This window comes from Rhipicephalus microplus, chromosome 2, assembly GCF_043290135.1.
Source record: "Rhipicephalus microplus isolate Deutch F79 chromosome 2, USDA_Rmic, whole genome shotgun sequence".
In the NCBI taxonomy this organism is placed as follows: Eukaryota; Metazoa; Arthropoda; class Arachnida; order Ixodida; family Ixodidae; genus Rhipicephalus; species Rhipicephalus microplus.
The window spans coordinates 69,726,296-69,746,375 of record NC_134701.1 but is presented as its reverse complement, the minus strand read 5'-3'; positions in this window follow the sequence as shown (position 1 = coordinate 69,746,375).

Sequence of the window (20,080 nt, the reverse complement as noted above, 5' to 3'; positions counted from 1 at the left end):
CGTGCACCATCGTTTCCATCAGCTTGCCGACACAAGACGTGAGGGAGATGGGGCGAAGGTTCTCCACGTCAATAGGTTTACCTGCCTTCGGGATGAAGGTCACGAGAGCTGATTTCCATTCAAGAGGGACAGGAGTTTCTCCGTCCCAAATGCTATTGATGTATTTGAGGAGCGTGGCGTAGGCTGCGTCGGGAAGATTGGCCAAGAGTTTGACCGTAACCTGGTCACGCCCTGGTGCAGTGCCACGCTTCATCTGTCGTAAGGCCGCCTGGAGGTCGTGGAGCTGGAACGGGGTGTCCAACTGCGTGTTCTTTTTGCCTGCGTAGGAGTATGCGGCAGTCCGGGGGTCCTTGGTGGTGCACAGGTATCGGTCCCTGAGCGTGTTTGCCAGCTGTGTTGTCGTTCCTGTAAAGTTGTGCATGACCTTATGTAAGTGACGTTGAGTTTCCGTGCGTGTTTGTGTTGGATCGATGAGAGCGCGAAACAGGCGCCACGTGTTGCGACCAGACATCTGGCGTGCAGCCGTGTTGCACCTGTCCACCCAGTTAGTGTCGGCTAGCTGAGCAGCATATTCCGCAGCTTGCTCCGTGAGTTCTAGGATGCGTTTCTTGAGGCGTTTGTTATGTTTCTGTTTTTTCCATCGTTTGGTGAGGCTGCGGCGGGCCTGCCAAAGATGGAGGAGGTGGTTGTCCACGTCCGTTTGAGTTTCCGTGAGCTGTATCAGCTGTTCGTGTTGTTTCAGTGTAGACGTCAGTGATTTAGACCAGGTGTCGTATCCCGACCTGAGAGGGTCTACAATAGGTAGAGTGGTGCGGAAAGTTGTCCAGTCTGGGATACGAGCTTGTGTAAGTGGGCGTTTTAAGGGACGCATGTACACAGTTGTGTTTAATACACAATGATCACTACCGAGAGTGTCCTGTGTGTTCAGCCAGTCGGCATGGCGTATGTTGCGTGTAATTGTGAGGTCCGGGCAAGTATCTCGTTGAACAGAGTTGCCTACACGTGTTGGGCTGGCGGGATCAGTGTGGAGGGTGAGTCCAAGTGTAGAAAGAAGTTCCGCAAGCTTCCTTCCACGCGTGTCCTCTCGTGGGTAACCCCATAACCTGCTTGGGGCATTGAAGTCGCCGACGATCAGGAGGGGGTCCCGTCCTGCCACCTGCATAGCTTGTGTGAAAGTTTCGCTGAACGTGACGTTCTTAAGCTTTGGGGGACAGTAAATGTTTAAAATATGAACAGGTGGGTCAGATCGCCTTATAGGCAGCACCGACACCATTGTGTATGGGAAAGGCGGTGTTGTGGGGAGTGTGACTTCCTGGGCGGTATATTGCTTGTGAACAAGTATACATGTCTCCGGGTTGTGTTGAAATGTAGTGTAATTTGTGAGTTTGACGTCCGAGCCGGGTTCCTGAAGGGCAACCACGGCAACAAGGAACTCAAAGGTCTCAAGATAGAGGCGGAAATGAGCCCGCTTCTTGTGGTTCTTGAGACCTCTGCAGTTCCACTGTGTTAGTAACAACGGCTGAGTTGCTCTCCAGAGGCAGAAGCGTGGCTACGTGGTTGAACACCTCCTTGTCATTCAAACGATCCAGTCGCTATTCTCACTCATACTCAGATAGTTCTTGTATTTATTTTCTTTGCATCTTTCTATATGTTTAGGTAACTCAAAGACAGTGGTTTTTCGCTCACAACCAACGATGTCGACGCCGGAATTTGTTAAACGAGTTTTTTAACGCTATCGAGCTAAAAACGAACACACTCGCACTTTTTTATGCTGTGCTATACGAAATGTTTTGAAATTTTTGTTGTGCTTCGCGCACTTTCTACTTCACATATAATTGAACGGCTGCTATAATATCGTGCAGGGTGGCTGCAAAATTCCGATCTAGCTTTAGAAAACTAGGTTTATAAGCTTCGGCTATTTTTGTTTTTCTGAGTGGTTGCTTTGTTGATTGATTTGTGGGGTTTAACGTCCCAAAACCACCATTTGATTATGAGAGACGCCGTAGTGGAGGGCTCCGGAAATTTTGACCATCTGGGGTTCTTTAACAGCACCCAAATCTGAGTACACGGGCCTACAACATTTCCGCCTCCATCGGAAATGCAGCCGCCGCAGCCGGGAATCGAACCCGCGACCTGCGGGTCAGCAGCCGATTACCTTAGCCACTAGACCACCGAGGCGGGGCGAGTGGTTGCTTTGTAAGCTTTGACACTCCAAAGTGTCTGAGCCTCCAGGAGGCTCCGTTTCCAGGAGATTTTGACCACTTAGTGTTATTTATCTTTATTTACATGCCACTAGTGAATAACAACGAAGGTAATGTTACCAATGTAACTATTTTCGTAACCACGCATTAGAGGTCCATGGCCAATAACTGTGACAATTATACCACCGTGGCGGGAGGCTGTTTTTTTTTCTGTGAGACGCATGTAGTGAGACCAAAAGTCAAGCGCACAAAGGTTTTACGTTGATAATAAATCCTGGACGAATCCCACGTGTATACACAGGCCTTATTGGCGAAGGGCTCCCTGGTAAGAAAGACTAAATAAGAATTGACGTCAGCTAATTACTTGAAACCTCACAATGATTTGTTAACGTGAGCTTTACATGCGCCAAAGAGTGTTTCCTAGTTTTTTATCCATAATCTCCAATCAGAAGTCTGGGCAGTTGGTGAGTCCTAATTATCTCTGACCTCGCGCACAGTACCTTGAAACCACGCTGCCACCCATGCTGTACCTCATATAAAACTGCAGTGTACATGTCAAGACAGCAATTGATTACCATACCAAGCAAATTTTTCTCAAAGTGCCAGTGACCGTGGCCACGCAGAGCGCCCGCTTTTGAAGTGGATAAGATTTTGATATGCCTGAAATCAACAAAAAGTAAATATTGCAACGGACAGGGCCCATCTCATAAAAGATGGGACTTTAGAAAATAGCAATTCACAGAAACTTCCGTCGAAGGAATGCACACACACGCTGCATTGGTATGCAGAAAGACCGCTCCGGCGGAACATTCTTGTCAACTAGCACCTCTTTCGACAAAGAAGATGGTGGGCTGGGTGCTTGCAATAATGTTTCTCTGTTCGTATAGAGCGAGAGGTGCATTCTCTTGGTCGTGCAGGAGCAGAGTTTACGGCACAAACGACGGCCCAAAATATGCGTGACTTCTCACTGTGCTTTGCCACCAGCTGTTACTCTGTGCTTACCATATTACAATGCTATCAAAATATGATGTCTTGAATCAATACGTGTATGCAGATTGGTTTAGCATGTGAGTTCGTTTTTATGGATTCCGTACGCCTCCTGCTTACTTATATGTCTGGAACGGAAACAACGAGGACAACAGGCTCCCATTTTTTTCCCTCTTGTGGACACGACTCGATTCGCTAGGGCCGGTGTTCTGAGTTTCCCCAAGCGCTTTCGCAATGCGGCCACCAAAGTGAGATCTGTCCGTCGAAGCAATGCCTCTTCGTTTGATATGGCTATATTTGTTTTTCTCGTTACGCATTTTGTTTTTCCAACTGTATAAAAGATAGCCTGAGAACCAACTAGCCCTGCACTCCACTTTTAGTGAACATTAGTGAATGTCGCCAATTTTCTTGATGATTAAATTTCATATCACGTGCGCCATCACGAAACCAGACCAACTAGCCCAAGCTTCTAAACGTGTTGACTGAATCACTAATGCTATGGCACAGTACAAGAAAATGCCAGTGTCTTTCCGTTCCTCAATGTGTATTAACACATATGTTGTGTTCATTCGACCTTCCGTAATGATACCAAATGATAGACCACTGAAAACTCAGTGTTACAATATGTCTTTCTACGTGCCATATGGCTCCAGTAGAATTGTGCGGCAGGCCCCTATGTATTGTGTTTCAGAGTACGTTAGACAAGCTGTATCTTAAAATAAAATGTGTTATCATTAACAATTACTTTTGTAGTCCTGATGGTGATAACTGATCATATTCATGAGATATCTGCGGCAAAAAAAGAAAATGTCGCTTCGTAATTTTTATGTACCTTAAATTCTGTTCCAATCAAGAAGTATTACCTAGTATTAAAGCATAACATAAATCATTTTCAGTGCAACGCGGCCCAATTTATCAACTTACATTCGACATACGCAAGTGCACTTGCTTGATTGATATGTGGAGTTTAACGTCCCAAAACCACCATATGGTTATGAGAGACGCCGTAGTGGAGGGGCTCCGGAAATTTCGACCACCTGGGGTTTCTTGACGTGCACCGAAATCTGAGCACACGGGTCTACATCATTTCTGCCTCCATCGTAAATGCAGCCGCAGCAGCCGGGATTAGATTCCGTGACGTTCGGGCCAACAGCCGACTACGTTAGCCACTTAACCACTGCGGCGGGGCGTGAATGAAAGTTGATCGAAAGACCACTACTTTGGTTCAATCGTGAGTCACAATTCCTTGGTGCCAAACTCTTTTTTTTTTCAGGAAACGCACCTGTGCGAGTGTTAGCGCTGCCACTCACATCCTGTTCTATTTTTTAAGCGCATGCAATGCAGGAACCTCTATGTGTCAGCGAAAAAAAATGATTTTAAATTTAAATACCGCCTTTTCTAAATAATCTGAAATGGTTCAAGTGTTGTAGTGACTATTGAAAAACAATGTGAAGAGTGCCTTTCTCGCAATGCACCTGTTTAAAGGAGCAAGAATTTGATTTTAAGGCCAACTAGTTTGAACTTATTTCATAAACTAAGCTCCTGTTTTGTCCTGTCCTAACTGTTTTGATGTGGAGAGCTTGAGGTTCATATTGCTTCGGCTACTTCATATCAGCAGCGCAGCAAAAAAAAATAAAAAGAATAATAGGAATGATACCAATAAATGAACAATCAGTAAGAAACCGCACATAAAAGCATCCTAGAACTAATTGACATAACATGCCATGTACAGTTTGCTTGCAGCAGTTCACACTGTCGTAAACTATTCACACGCACATCTATTTCTACTATCAGTATATGCACTAACACATCATTTATTTTATGCCAACCCCTGGCTGTATATTAGAAGCGCTTCTTCGGCCCGGTCTCCACTAAGAACTCTGTCAGGAATATGTTCACCTTTTTCTAAAGATGCATCTCAGGCCACGGTCCAAGTTATTTCTATTGTGAGGGGCCCCTGTGCAAACTTCCTAATTTCTTTAGTATTTTTTTCTTTTATTTGCGTATTTTATGCACTCAAAAAAGAATATGGCGAACATTTGATTTTATTTTGCCAGACCACAAAGACATCAAAGTGAGCTGGATCGACGTATTTTGTGCGGGATCCTGTTTGTGTATGCTACTTTCAGTCGATACCTCTACATCGATGTCGCTAAGTGTCATGCAAGATCGGTATGTATTGAAAAATTTCAGTGCGGATCAACTTCATAAAGTTTTGAATCCTTTGACTTAGTGCTATCGAACCACTTCTCTATAGAACAATGAATAGCTTCTTGTGCAATAAAATGTGGAATATCCACCAGAGACATAGAAATAGCGCATTCCCTTCCTTCATTGATTAATTTCTTGGCGAGGCTTTCTGCCGCTTTTTTGCCCTTTTTGCCAATGTAACTAGGTATCCATTACAATAATGCCGCGAACCATGCATTGGGTTTGTTTATTTGTGTTTTGTTTTTTCGGCCTGGCTGCGCCGGCCTGTGCTATCGCCGTTTTCACAGCGTTTAGAACAAACGCTATCGAACAACGCTTCAGGCGTTGTTCGATAGTGCCGGTGGTAAAAAACATTTATTTCAGAAGAAGTCCGCTAGAGAGTGCCGACGTGGCCCATCGGCGTGCCGCGAACCATGCATGGAAACAACGCTTCAAGCGTTGTTTGTTAGAAGCGCTGTTCGCATGAACAGCGTTTCTAACAAACGCTATCACGGCGTTCCCGATACAATTCGACTATTCGAGAAACCCTCGCGCCGAGGGATACAAATTCCCGCACAGCCGATGCCGCGTCATTCGATCGCCGACGCTCACTAGCGTGCCCGTCATTTTGCTGGCCGCTGCTTCGCCGTCTGTGTATTTTTTCAGTTGTTAGAGGAGCACAGGTTCGCTCCAATACACTTGTTTTCCACATAGACAACTGCGTCGTCCTTTGCTGCGTGACATCTGGTGGGTCTCGTCAGGATGTCGTCGGGTCATCAGGATGAGGGCATGTCGTGAGTCACGGTCTTGCGTCGTTGGAGGGTTTTCATTTTCTCGCCGTTGTGCAACTTCACCTCCAGAATTTGCTGCTTTTAGTTTCCCCCTCGTGGGCTGGGGAACCTTCCACGGGCGAAGTCAGCATGGCTGCGACGATTGGGGGATTGGTACGGGTAGGGCGACGGCGAACGGTTGAAACGGGATGGTCCACGGCTGGTGTTCGACAGGTATTCTTCGATCTCAAATGGGCGCTGGCCGGCTCGCGGGCGGGGTGCGTTGACGGAGAACCCACGCAAACCCAGCCTCTTGTACGGGCAGCGGCGGTAGGCGTGGTCGGCCTCTCCGCAGTGGTAGCACAGCGGATGATTATCTGGCGTTCGCCACACCTCGGTCTTCCTGGGCGCCTGGTTTCGGGTTACAGGGGGTCGGGCGGGTGACATTGGGCGGCGGTACGGCGGGGCCTCTTGATAACGGGTTGGGACGGGTCGGGGTCGACGAGCAGCAGCGGAGTAGGTCATCGCTTGTGGCTCGCAAGATGCTTCCGACGGTGTGGAATTCCCCAGTGCTTGCTGAACCTCCTCGCGGATGACGTCAGTGAGGGAGGAGACTTGGGGCTGCGGCGTTGCTGGGAACAATTTCCTCAGTTCCTCGCGAACGACGGCGCGCATGGTCTCCCGCAAGTCTTCCGTCGCCAATCCAGGGGCGTTTACCGGGTTCACCGAAAGGGTGTTGAGTGGTCTATCGTATTGCCGTGAACGCATATCCAAGGTCCTCTCGACCATCGAAGCCTCGGTGACGAACTCAGCGACGGTCTTAGGGGGGTTGCGGATGAGTCCAGCGAAGAGCTCTTGTTTAACTCCTCGCATCAGAAAGCGCACCTTCTTCTCTTTTGCCATTTCGGGGTCAGCTCTCCGGAACAGCATCTTAATCTTCTCAGCGAACAGTACAACACCTTCGTTAGGGTGTTGCATTCGCGTCTCCACCAAAAGGGTGGCTCGTTCTTTCCGCACAACCGTAGCGAATGTTTTGAGGAATTCGCTCTTAAAGACAGTCCAGTCGGTTAAGGAGCCTTCATGGTTTTCAAAGCACGTTCGAGCTGCATCCTCCAAATAGAAGAAGACATGACGAAACGTTTCTTCGTCATCCCACCTGTTAAAGATGCGGATGCGCTCCAGCTTCTCCAGCCACTCTTCCGGGTCTTTACCAGGAGATCCTCGGAATGATGGGGGCTCACGAGGTTGTTGCAGAACGACGGGAGGGTTGGTAGCACTGGTCATGGTGCCTGCGTTGATCATCGTGTTTTTTACGTCTTTTTTCCTTTTTTTTTATCCGGGAGCAGTCCAAACTCTGGCTGAAGGCCTTGCTGTCGGCGGCTGACACGAGTTGGGCGTGCTTGTCGGCTTGGCAATGGCTTAGGGTTCATGTACCCCACACCTCCACCAAATGTCACGCAGCAAAGGACGACGCAATTGTCTATGAGGAAAACAAGTTTATTGGAGCGAACCTGTGCTCCCCTAACAACTGAAAGAATACACAGGCGGCGAAGCAGCGGCCAGCAAAACGACGGGCACGCTAGTGAGCGTCCGCGATCGAATGACGCGGCATCGGCTGTGCGGGAATTTATATCCCTCGGCGCGAGGGTTTCTCGAATAGTCGATTTGTATCGGGAACGCCGTGATAGCGTTTGTTAGAAACGCTGTTCGTTCGAACAGCGCTTCTAACAAACAACGCTTGAAGCGTTGTTTCCATGCATGGTTCGCGGCACTATCGAACAACGCCTGAAGCGTTGTTCGATAGCGTTTGTTCGAAACGCTGTGAAAACGGTGATAGCACAGGCCGGCGCAGCCAGGCCGAAAAAAGAAAACACAAATTTATTTATTTGTACCCTCAAGGCCTACAGGCATTTCAGAGGGGAGTGGGTTACAAGTTTATACAAAAAACTAAAAAAAAAGCAGCAACAAAATAAACAAACCCAATGCATGGTTCGCGGCAATACGATGATGTGCTTTTACGCTTAGGCACATTCCACAGTTTCTTCAATACACTGTGCTGTTTCGCCATTTTTGTAAAGTGATTACGCATGTTGGACTAGCTAAAGAGCGGGTTGCATATCCGTGCATACCGCCCACTTTCGTGTCCATCAATTCCTGGAGAAAAACCTAATTGCTTCCGGAATAGCCACCATTGCCCCTGTCATTGACAAATATTTGTGCGAGAATCTGTACAATCTCTTTTCTTGAATTGCGGGTACAAAATTGCATAGGCTGAAGCTTCTTTGGTGTATGACCCCTCCCTACAGGTCAATACAGATTGGTCAAATATGGCGGAATATTTTTGGCAGCATGTCATATAAGTTGCGACAGCTAATATTAATCGAAAGAGAAGCTATGTGCTTTCACTTAAACTCCCCAAGTTTACTACAAGTATAAATTTGAATGTGGAAGCGCCTCTTCCACCTTTGGTAACTCGGTTAAATGCTTTCAGTTGAAACTTTCTTAAAAACACATTTCGTCTCAGATACTAGCTTCATACTTTTTATTCAAGAACCAAGCACCTTCTTCAAAACACAGTGGTAAATATAGTACCTCCCTAAGATGACACACACACAGCATGATGACATTTTCCTTCTAATGCAAAACAAATTGTGCTTCGATATTTATATGATCACTTACAAAATGACTTGATTCATCAGTCTATAAACATAATTGAAACGAATGTATCCGTATAAAACAAAAAGACTGAAGTACGCATCTTCTATCCTCTCGACTGGTCGTTTTCAGTTCGACTACCAGATTATACTCATATATATATATATATATATATATATATATATATATATATATATATATATATATATATATATATATATATATATATATATATATATATATATATATATATATATATATATATATATATATATATATATATATATATATATATATATATATATATATATATATAGACATATATTGGTATGGAATATGGCACAACGGGAGCGTTGTCAACAAGGATAAATATATTTATTTCCAAACAGTTTCGGGAGGGGTCCTTCATTCATCAGGGGATGAGTTATACTAACATGAACTTCCAAACTTCGTTGCTTCCGCGTCCCTCTCGCCTTGGAAGATGTTTGAGAGAGTGAGAGAGAACTAAAGAAAGAAAAAAAAAGAAAAAAAAGAAGAAAAAAGACGAAAAAAATAAAACGAAAAAAAGAAAAAAATGAAAAAAAGAAAGTAAAAAAAGAATCACTGTCAACACTGAGAACAAAACCACATGTCCGTGCACGTCCACATCCGGTTCTAATCACATGCCGGTCAGTTCTCGGCGTGTGTCGGGCCACCCAAGATTGTCGCCGCGGTGGCGGGAGGAGTCCGTGACGGCGTGCGTAAGGAAAGGGTTTCCCCTTAATGGGTCGGTCGGCTCTCTTTCATCTTCGCCCGTTTCCCCTCAATGGTCATCAAATGGTAGGCGAACAGAACGACTTTGTATGTGCATGTGAAAAAAGAAAAAAAGGGGGAAAATGAAGAGAAAAAATCAAGAAAGGACAGTGTATATATATATATATATATATATATATATATATATATATATATATATATATATATATATATATATATATATTGTGAAGAAGAAGATGTGCCAGCAGCAAGCAGCATCGCCAACGCCACTACATCGACGCCTTCGCTCCAGTTCAACTGCCCTGGCCATCCTACGCTACGGGAGCCGAAGGTCTTCAGCGGTGCGGATGGGACCGACGTCGAAGACTGGCTCGAGCACTACGAACTGGTGAGCGCCAACAATAAGTGGGATGAAGCCGACAAGCTGGGCCACGTGATATTTTATCTCACTGGCGTCGCCGAATTGTGGTTTAATAACCACAAACACAACATCCCCACATGGAGCGTCTTCAAGACGTCATGTGCCGAAGTGTTCGGTCGGCCGGCTGTCCGCAAGCAGAGGGCAGAACAGCGCTTGCGCGTCCGCTCTCAGCAGACTGGCGAGACCTTTACCAGCTATATTGAGGACGTCGTCGACCTTTGTCGACGTGTGAATGACACCATGCCCGAATCTGACAAGGTCAAAAACATCCTGAAGGGCATCAACGACGGCGCATTTCAAATGCTCTTGGCAAGAAATCCGAGCACAGTTTCCGAAGTCGTCAGCTTGTGTCAGAGCTACGACGAGTTAAAGAAGCAACGAACTCTGACTCGGCAGCCTCAGCATGGTGGTGAGTCATTGTCCAGTTTCGACACCCTGCCGGACAATTCACCACTGCTTCAGCAAGTTCGAGCCTTCGTCCGTGAGGAAGTCGCCCGCCAACTTTCTTTAGTGCCCTTCACTCACGAGACCACCACCCGTCTACCTGCCCCGCTTCGCACTGCTATTTCGGAAGAGGTTGCCCAAGCTGTTCCTGTTGCGCACCACGAGCCGCCTCTATCCAGCCTTGCCCACTGCCAGCGTGCCGCGCAGCCAGTAGGCCCTCCTGTCGCCTATCCGCCAGCCATGCAGCCTGTGGCCGCGCCCCTAACGTATGCAGCACAGCCTGTGGCTCCTCCTGTCGCCTGCTCGCAAGTTATGCAGCCTGTAGCAGCGCCGTTCACATATGCAGACGCTGTGCGTAGGCTTCCGCAACCATCCTACACCACGCGCTCACAGCCCGCACACCCGGCTGCTTACACTGCACCTTGGGCGGCAGCACCAGTCGCCAATCCCTGGAGGACGCCCGATAACCGACCGATTTGCTACGCCTGCTTCACTCCCGGACACGTTGCTCGCTACTGCCGCCGTCGACCTCAGGCGTTCGGCGACTATGTCCGATCGTCGCAAACCGGCAGCCAACCCTTCGCGCAATACGGGCCGGTCTCGTCACCTCGCTATGCCCCTCCTAACGACCCCGACTTCGTGACGCCGCGCGCACCCTCTCCTCGTCGGCGATCGCCCTCCCCCATGCGTCGCCGGCCCAGACCTGACCAGGAAAACTAAGCACCGCAGTTCAAGAGGCAAGAACTGCGCCATTTTCGAACTGTCTAAGCCCTCGCCCCTCTCCTGCTAACGTGGTCGCAGTAACAGTTGAAGGTTATTCTACTTTCGCCCTTGTAGACACCGGCGCCGCTGTTTCTGTTATTGCCGCTAATGTCTGCCGTGTATTACGTAAAGTCACGACGCCGCTTTCTGGACTGTCACTCCACACCGCAAGTGCACAGCAAGTAACGCCTCTCGCAGCCTGCACTGCAAGAGTGTCCATCGAAGGCATTGTTTACACTGTGGAGTTTATTGTCCTTGCTGTCTGTTCGCATGATGTCATCCTCGGATGGGACTTCCTATCCCGCCATAATGCCGTCATCGACTGTGCACGCGATGAAGTTGAGTTTTCACCCTTTTGTGATGTCCCATTACTTGACGCTCTTCATCAGCCGCCGAAGTTGTTTGTGCATGAAGACACCGATATTCCGCCTGAAAACTTCGCACTTGTTCCGATTTCATGCAACGCCTACACGGACGCTACAGTCTTTTTTATGCCTTCCGATATCTTCACGAGTCGTCGAGCTCTGCGCTGCCTTTCGCAACGATTGACCTTACCGCCGGAAGAAGCAATATGTTCATACTCAACCCGCTTTCCACAACTGTCACTGTGCTTGCGGGAGAATGTCTCGGCCGCGTGCAGGATCTCGACCCTTCGTCGTTGGTTGATGTCCCGGATGAATACTGCGACCACCCAAAATCACTGTCGGCCCTCGAGGAGTCGTCTAAGGATACGTTTTCCAGCGCCATTGCCGACACCCTTACTCCCACCGAACATGCCGACCTGCTTGATCTTCTGCATGAGTTCCGGAATTCCTTCGATGTGTCCCAACCTCAACTAGGCCGCACGTCGCAAGTCAAGCATCATGTTGACACCGGCCTACACCAGCCACTGCGTCAAAGACCATACCGTGTCTCCACTGAAGAGCGCCGCGTCATCAACGATCAAGTCAAAGATATGCTTCGTAGAGACGTTATTCGACCATCTCACAGTCCCTGGGCGTCTCCTGTCGTCTTGGTGCGTAAAAAAGACGGATCTATCCGATTTTGTGTAGACTATCGTCGTTTGAATAAGATAACCCGCAAGGACGTATATCCTTTGCCGCGCATTGATGACGCCATCGACACCCTTCACGGAGCGGAATTCTTCTCGTCGCTGGATTTGCGGTCTGGCTACTGGCAAGTTCCAATGGCTGAAGCCGATCACCAAAAAACTGCATTTATTACACCTGACGGACAATACGAGTTTAACGTCATGCCCTTTGGGCTTTGTAACGCGCCCGCCACGTTTGAACGACTTATGGATAATACGCTACGTGGCCTCAAGTGGAATATGTGCCTTTGCTACCTCGACGATGTCGTGGTTTTCTCGCACGACTTTCCTACGCACCTCCTTCGCCTCAGGCAGGTTTTGACTTGTCTGACCAACGCTGGCCTGCAGCTTAACCTGAAAAAATGCCGCTTCGCTGCACGCGAGCTCGTCATCCTAGGCTACATCGTGTCGAAGCACGGCGTATTACCTGACCCAGCAAAACTTCGAGCAGTCGCAGAATTTCCCAAGCCGTGGCCTCGTGGTTGAGTGTCCGCTTCGGCTGCGGGAGGTCGTGGGTTCAAACCCGCGTTGCCGCCGGTCACCCACCGGTTTTCCAAATGGGCACAGGCGTCCCCCGGCCCGACACTCGGCTTCTTCAGGGGTGAAACGTCTGGGAAAGGCAGCCTACGCCATTCAAATCCCGTCCAAACATGTGAGCAACCACTGACCTGCAAAGGGAAGAAAAGCTGATGTGAAACACAAGTCGCTCAGTTGAATCACTAAGACGCGCCGCGCTCAGTCGCCGCTGTTTACAAAGCAAACTCGAGAGAGCCGGGCGTTGGCGATGCTGCTTGCTGCTGGCACATCTTCTTCTTCACAATATATATAGTATATATATATATATATAAATATATATATATATATTTCATCATCCCGTAACTTGTCAGACACCACATGAACTAAGACGCTTGAACGCGGAGGCAACGTGATGCTGTCGGCAGAATCGCGAAGCGTGCTGTCACGCATGTCGTCAGATTTTTCGGAGGATCCAGCTGTCGAAAACTTCACGGTACGCTCTCGAAGAACGATAATAGCGTCGTGCTCCCGCAAAAGTCGACTCCCAGGATTAGGACTCGGGAACAGTCACGAAGTACGAGGCAGCTGGTGAGAGACGTACGTCCCCGAATGCTCACTCTGATAGTGCACGTGCCGATTGGGGTGACTACGTGCCCGCCGGCAGTACGATATTGTGCTTCGTACCAAGGCGTAACAACTTTCTTTATGTGCGCTGCTAGTTTCCCGCTTATGACCGAGTAGCCCGCACCTGTGTTCAATAATCACTAACGCACTAACGTCGTCGTGGCCGTCGACTACCACATGTATATCCAAAGAAAATCTGCTTCTGGCTTTCGTCGCTGTCCTCGGGGAATCGCTCTGCGTCCGTGCTTGCGTCGGTGGGAGGCCTTGCTTTCGTCGAGTGTCTGCGGCCTCGCTAACGAAGGTCGCTGTGGGGCCACCTAGGGTTTGGCGAGCACGCTGGCGCCGCCCCTGTGAGGATCCGAAAATTTGGAGCAGATCGCCTTGGGGATGGGGACCGCGACTGCCGCCGCAGTGGCATGCGCTGCTGTAAGAGGTAATCTTCAATAGCTCTCGGTCTTTCGCCAAATCTCGGCCGTAGTGCGTCGATGGCAATACTCTGTAGTCCGAGGCGACGATAGAGACATTTCCAGTACACATGTCCAGCTTCACCACAGTGATAACAGAGTGGTCGTCTGTCCGGTGTGCGCCATACGTCGGATTTCCTGGGAAGTGGCTGTCGGTTTTTTAAGTGCTGAACTGGCTGTTGCGAAGGAAGTGCATCCTGAGGCATAGGATTAACGAAGTGCTGTGAAGCAGGAATATATCGGCGTACGGCTTCTGCGTATGATGCACGATGTGGCTCCGTCGGGACAGGCGGCACATAGCTGGAAGGCGGCACTTGGAGAGCCTGTCGTACTGACAGGCTCTCCGCCTGTCGTACTGACAGGAGAGCCTGACAAGGCTGCAAATAGACCCTCAGTTGGTGGGGCTGGAACTGAATCTTTTGTAGTTCGTCGCGCACCGCTGATCGAATGAGGCCGCAGGGAGACTCGATGTTTATGTTGCTTGCCGCACCTCCGATCTGACCTATTGACGAGGCGCCACTCACTTGCCGGTCGTACACAGTAGAGTGCTGCTGCAGCACTTGCTCCTTGGTTGTGGCTTTGGTCGAAAATTCCGCCACGGTCTTTGGGGGACAGCGAACGAGGCCAGCGAAAAGCTGCTCCTTCACTCCTCGCCTAAAATGACGGACCCTCTTTTCTTTTGCCATGTCGGGGTCGGCTCGACGAAAGAGGCTCGCCCTGTTCTCTACGTCCATCATCACACTTTCATTTGGCATTTGGAGGCGCGACTGAATCGCTAGCTCGGCTCGTTCACGGCGATCGGGATTGGCCCAACTTGCCAGCAAGTATCGACAAAAGAGGCGCCACGAAGGAAAACGCTCACGGTTTTCATATCAAGTACGAGCGGCGTCCTCCAAACTAAAATACGCGTTCCTCGTTTTATCGATGTTGGTCCAACCATTGTAATCTGAAACCAGTTCGAACTGAGCCAGCCAGTCTTCGACAGCCTCCAAGACGGAACCGTGGAACACCTTCGGTGCACGTGGCTTTCACAGCGTATGATGCGTGCCTGCAGCACTTTTCTGTGCGTTGGAGGCTGCAGCGCCTTCCCTAGCGTTCGGGGGTGTAACAGACGTCATCTCGGGAAGAGGTCCACGCTCAAGAGGTAGTCCTCGGAGTCTTCGGTTTGAGCGGTAAACAGGTGTTGTCACTGCAGGTAATGGGCTACCTGGAGGCGTTTGGAACGTATACTGGGGGTTACCCGGCAGCTCCACAAGTTGTCACGTGCTACAAAAGGTCTTCAACTAGGAAGAACTGAGCCGGCGGGGAGACGCACTGAAAACTGTCAAGATGGCTGCCTCAATAATCAACAACAACTAGCCAGAGCACGCGCGGCCAGCAAACATCGTCTTCCGTTCTCGTTGGCAGCCATGGCTTGCGCTCGCCGTTACTAGCGGCCAAGTGGCAATATATATATATATATATATATATATATATATATATATATATATATATATAAATTATAAGGGAAAGAAGTGTTTACCTAAGGCTCGTTTTTCGGTGTTTTAACACAATATTAATGAGATCTAACAGACAGTAATGCCAAGGAAAGTACAGGGGAAGTTATTAGAACCAATGGAATGTAAATAAGAAGAAAGAAGAAAGAAAAGTTGATGAAAAAATAACCAGGCGTGAGCAGGAAACGAACCTACGACCTTCGAATAACGCGTTCGATGCTCTCTCTCTCTCTCTCTCTCTCTCTCTCTCTATATATATATATATATATATATATATATATATATTTGCTGAATTCTTAGCTATTAATCTCGAACTTAGTAAACTTCCTTCAAGCGAATCCCAAGCTGTCAACAATACTGATTTTTTCAAACTATGTACTGCACTCTCCGCAGCAAAATATTTAACACTCGTGAGAATGTTCATAGCTTTATACCATTCAACCAGACGTAACTCTACTTGCTATGGGTTACGTCCCATAGCAAGTAGATCGACGGCCGACGCTCCGTTCGCCGCTATCAGTCCAAGACTGCTACTGTAATCGGACTTTCCGTTTACCGGGCACAGGGTCACCCAAATAAACAGTTAAATTCCAACACAAGGTCTCCTGCCTTCGGCCACGTCACGACCCCGTGACATCTGGTCACGGGGTCGTGACGTGGCCAGATGAGAGATTATACTGAGATATATAGCAGACTCATTAGTCACAGCATGTTCAAGCGGACCCCTCTTCCCAATTTTACCTAATACGGCTTACGTGGAAGCACTAAGATTTAGAAATGCGTGATCGCACAAGGAAATGGACAATCATATTGTAGTGCAGCGCGATAAACAGACACCTAACGAGCGAGAGAACGAGGACACAGGACATTCTTACAACTAAAGTATAGTAGACTGGGACGGACGTATATACACAGGCGAAGCACGAAAAGATAAAAGCCAGCAAGAAAAAAAGAAGAGGTGAAAATTAAAGAAGTGCCGATAAGTCACACATAAGCACTGACACAGCCTGACGAGCACTGACGAGGACTGACACCGAAGATAAGAAGACAGCGGTGGTGCCCCACGTGCATATTGTTTCACACAGGCTTAAGAAAATCAGAGAAGGCGCTGGGGTTCATGTTATTTTCTCGGCCCCTGAGAAGCTTTCAGGCTTGCGCAGATTAAACTCTTGGATGAGATAGGAAAAAGGCTGCACCGCAGAACAGGTACTGCGCTGACAGAAACCTCGTTCAGCGTCCCAAAGTCAAATCGCTTACAGCAAGAGCAATAAATCGGAGAAACATAAATGCTGCGTAAAACAAGCTCGCAGTTTTTAAGCACTCACGTAGCTGGAACAGCTGTCTTATAAAACCATACCGGCAAACTGATTTTTTTTTTGCTTCTCTATGGTCACTTATATGAGCAGGCAACAAAAACCATACGTTAAAAAGCCAGCACAAAACAAAAAAAAATGGCAGCATATCCACGGAGTGAATGATGGAGAGGGGCGAAGCATTCGTCCGTTCATTCGTTTTTGCTTCCGTCCGTCCATGCATCCGTCTCTGTGACCATCCATGCGTCCATCTGCCCATCCGTGCATGCGTCTGTTCGTGCGTCCGTCCCTGCGTTCGTCCATGCATCCGCCCCTGTGTTCGTTCATGCGTCCATCCATGCATCTGTCTGTCTGTCCGTTCGTCCATCTATTCAACACTCCAAGTACCACCATCTCGCATCTTTTCATCATATATTCCCCATATAGAAGCACCGCCATTCAGTGGAAATTCCAAGGACTAAACGAGAGGTGGCACACGCACACTTTCTTACGGCTGACGCTTCGTATCCACTTCCCTCCTTAAACCACCTCGAGTTCATGGTATATACTAGTTCACTGCATTCATGGCACTGCGGCTCAACGCTCGCTAAACCTTGCCCCGCCGCGGTGGTCTAGTGGCTAAGGTACTCGGCTGCTGACCCGCAGGGCGCGGGTTCGAATCCCGGCGGCGGCGGCTGCATTTCCGATGGAGGCGGAAATGTTGTAGGCCCGTGTGCTCAGATTTGGGTGCACGTTAAAGAACCCCAGGTGGTCTAAATTTCCGGAGCCCTCCACTACGGCGTCTCTCATAATGATATAGTGGTTTTGGGACGTTAAACCCCACATAACAATCAATCAATCAATCGCTCGCTAAACCTTTTGAAAACCAAGGAGGTTACGCCCTACGAGTATAACGTAGCAACCTTTTCCTGTCAGATAGTGCTCAAAGTACATGCCAATGGCTGCTAATGGGAAATGCAAGACAGGAGAATCCAGCTTTTCTTTTCTTACGGCTTGCGCTTCGTATCTATTTTCCACATTTAACCGCCTCGAGTTCATTCATCGTATATACTAGTTCATTGTATTCATGGCACTGCGGCTCAACGCTCGCTAAAACTTTCTAAAACTAAGGAGGTTACACCTAGCGAGTATAACGTAGCAACGCTGTCTAGTCAGATAGTGCTGATTGTACATGCCAATGGCTGATAATGGGGATCGCAGCGTGCGCGTTAGCGAAAAGCCGAATGCTCCTGTCTCTCATTCCCCTTAGCAGCCATCGGCATGTACATTGAGCACTATATTTTTATTGTTTAACACCGCACAAAAGAAATCTCTCACCGGCACCACCTCGGAGGTCAAAATGTTATACTTGTTTCACACTACAATGGCAACGAGAGACAAGCAGGTGCCGCTATGAAAAGTTCGCCCCTAAAAGCAACTGCAAAAGCTTCTTATTTGTTATTAGATTCGTGTTAAACTTAGTTAAATCAGTGCACAGACGCGTGAAAGTCGTGCGGCTATCGATGATGATCCTCGCAGCACAGGGGCGCGAAAAGAAGGACACTTGGAGGAGAGCGAGGCTTTTAGATACCAATGAAAACAGCCGTTAACCGGCTCCTTCTGCGGAATACACTGGCCGCTAAAGCAGCGGGCGTGGCGCAACAGCAGCGGTAGCAGCGGCGCATGTGTAACAAACGCGCGTCCGTGCGCCCTTCCGCCACTCATCAACGCGATCACCGCCTTTCGGTCGCTCGCATGTGAAACAGGCATATCTTTGAAAAAAACCACGGTCCTTGCACGCAATTAGGGACAAATAGTGAAGAAAATTGTTCAGACTAAGGAAATAAAACAGTCGGGGGCGCATGCGTAAGCATGCCTTTTATGCACCTTTCAGACAAAGCGGATTTGTTTTTGGCGAGTCATGGAAAGAGGGGTGGTGTTAGTGCTATCCTGACACTTATCGGTACTTATTAAGTTTTTGATATGCGGGGTTTAACGTCCCGAAAACACCATAGGAATAAGAGGCACGCCGTAGTGGAGGGCTCCAGAAATATCGACCACTTGATGTTTTTAACGTGCACCCAAATCTGAGCGCATGGGCCTACAATATTTCCGCCTCAATCAGAAGTGCAGCCGCCGTAGCCGGGATTCAATCCCGCGACCTACGGGTGTTACGAAGGCGCGACGCCAACACTGTTCTGAAGGTGCCACTGCTCCGAACTCTACCGCCAAGGTCACCAGCCGTTTGGTAGTACATGTTACTCAGCTCGCGAGTGCTTCCGCGCAGAGCGGATAGACGAGCGGACGAGAAGACGATGAGTTAAGGCAATGTTTATGTACAGCTTAGGAATAGAGGCGTTGCAAATTCGGCACTGGGGCCGACAGCTTAAGGACTCGAAGAGGCGAGATGTTGTGTCTCGCACGCATACGTCGGATTCTCTCTGACGCATAGGTCAACTGCTGGCGACACGCCGCTTGGTTTTTTTTTATAGGCACCGGGTGGATCTTTGCGTCACCAACGTCCAACCAGAAGCACCGCTGGCCGTGATGTCCGAATCTATGGTTGCCGCTAAGTGTCGAAGTGCTCAATACGTTTTCCCACTCACACTAATTTCTTGGAGGTAAGGCTCTAACAACCGCATGTTCTTTTCTGATTCTCGAATTGTGGCGAAATCAAACTTTTGCTTACAGTTTATCGCGATGTGCCCTTCCTTTTTTGCAGTTGTAGCATATTAGCAACTTCCGTGATTGGAACGCCCGTGTGATATCAGTTCGTTGTTCAGGAACCGCACTCAATTTCTCCGCTTTTGTTTGCCCTTCCCCTAGGGTGTCCTTAGTAAGAGACGGGTCCTTCCTGAAATTACGGTACGGAGCGGGTTTCCTTAGATCAGGTTTCCTTGAAAAGCCCTCTTTCCTTTCATCCTTTTGAACGCGCACTGCCCTGCTATGCAACGTTCAGCGAGTATAATGCTCCTCAGCTAACTCTGCTGCCTTGTTTAGCTGTACTTGTCCAAGTTTGTTCTGCAGCCAAAGCTTGACATCCTCGTCGATGCAGCAGTAGACTTGCTCCAATACAATGCATTCTTCCACTTTATCGCGATCGTCATAAACACCTTCGCCCTTGAGCCATTCAAATAAATCGACTTTAAGACGAAACGCGAAGTCAATGTGCGACTCATTCCCCTTTTTAGCATACCAAAAGCTTTGCCTGAAAGCCTCGGGTGAGATCTTATAACGTCTCAAGAGCACTTCCTTAACCTCGTGATAGCTCTCAAATGCTTCCCTCGACAAGCACCTTATCGTATCGGACACTTCGCAGGGAAGAAGAGCTAACAGGTTCTGCGCCCAAGGAGACCACTCCAAAGCATTTCGCTCACAGACGTGTTCAAACTTGACGAGATACTTCGCCATGTCC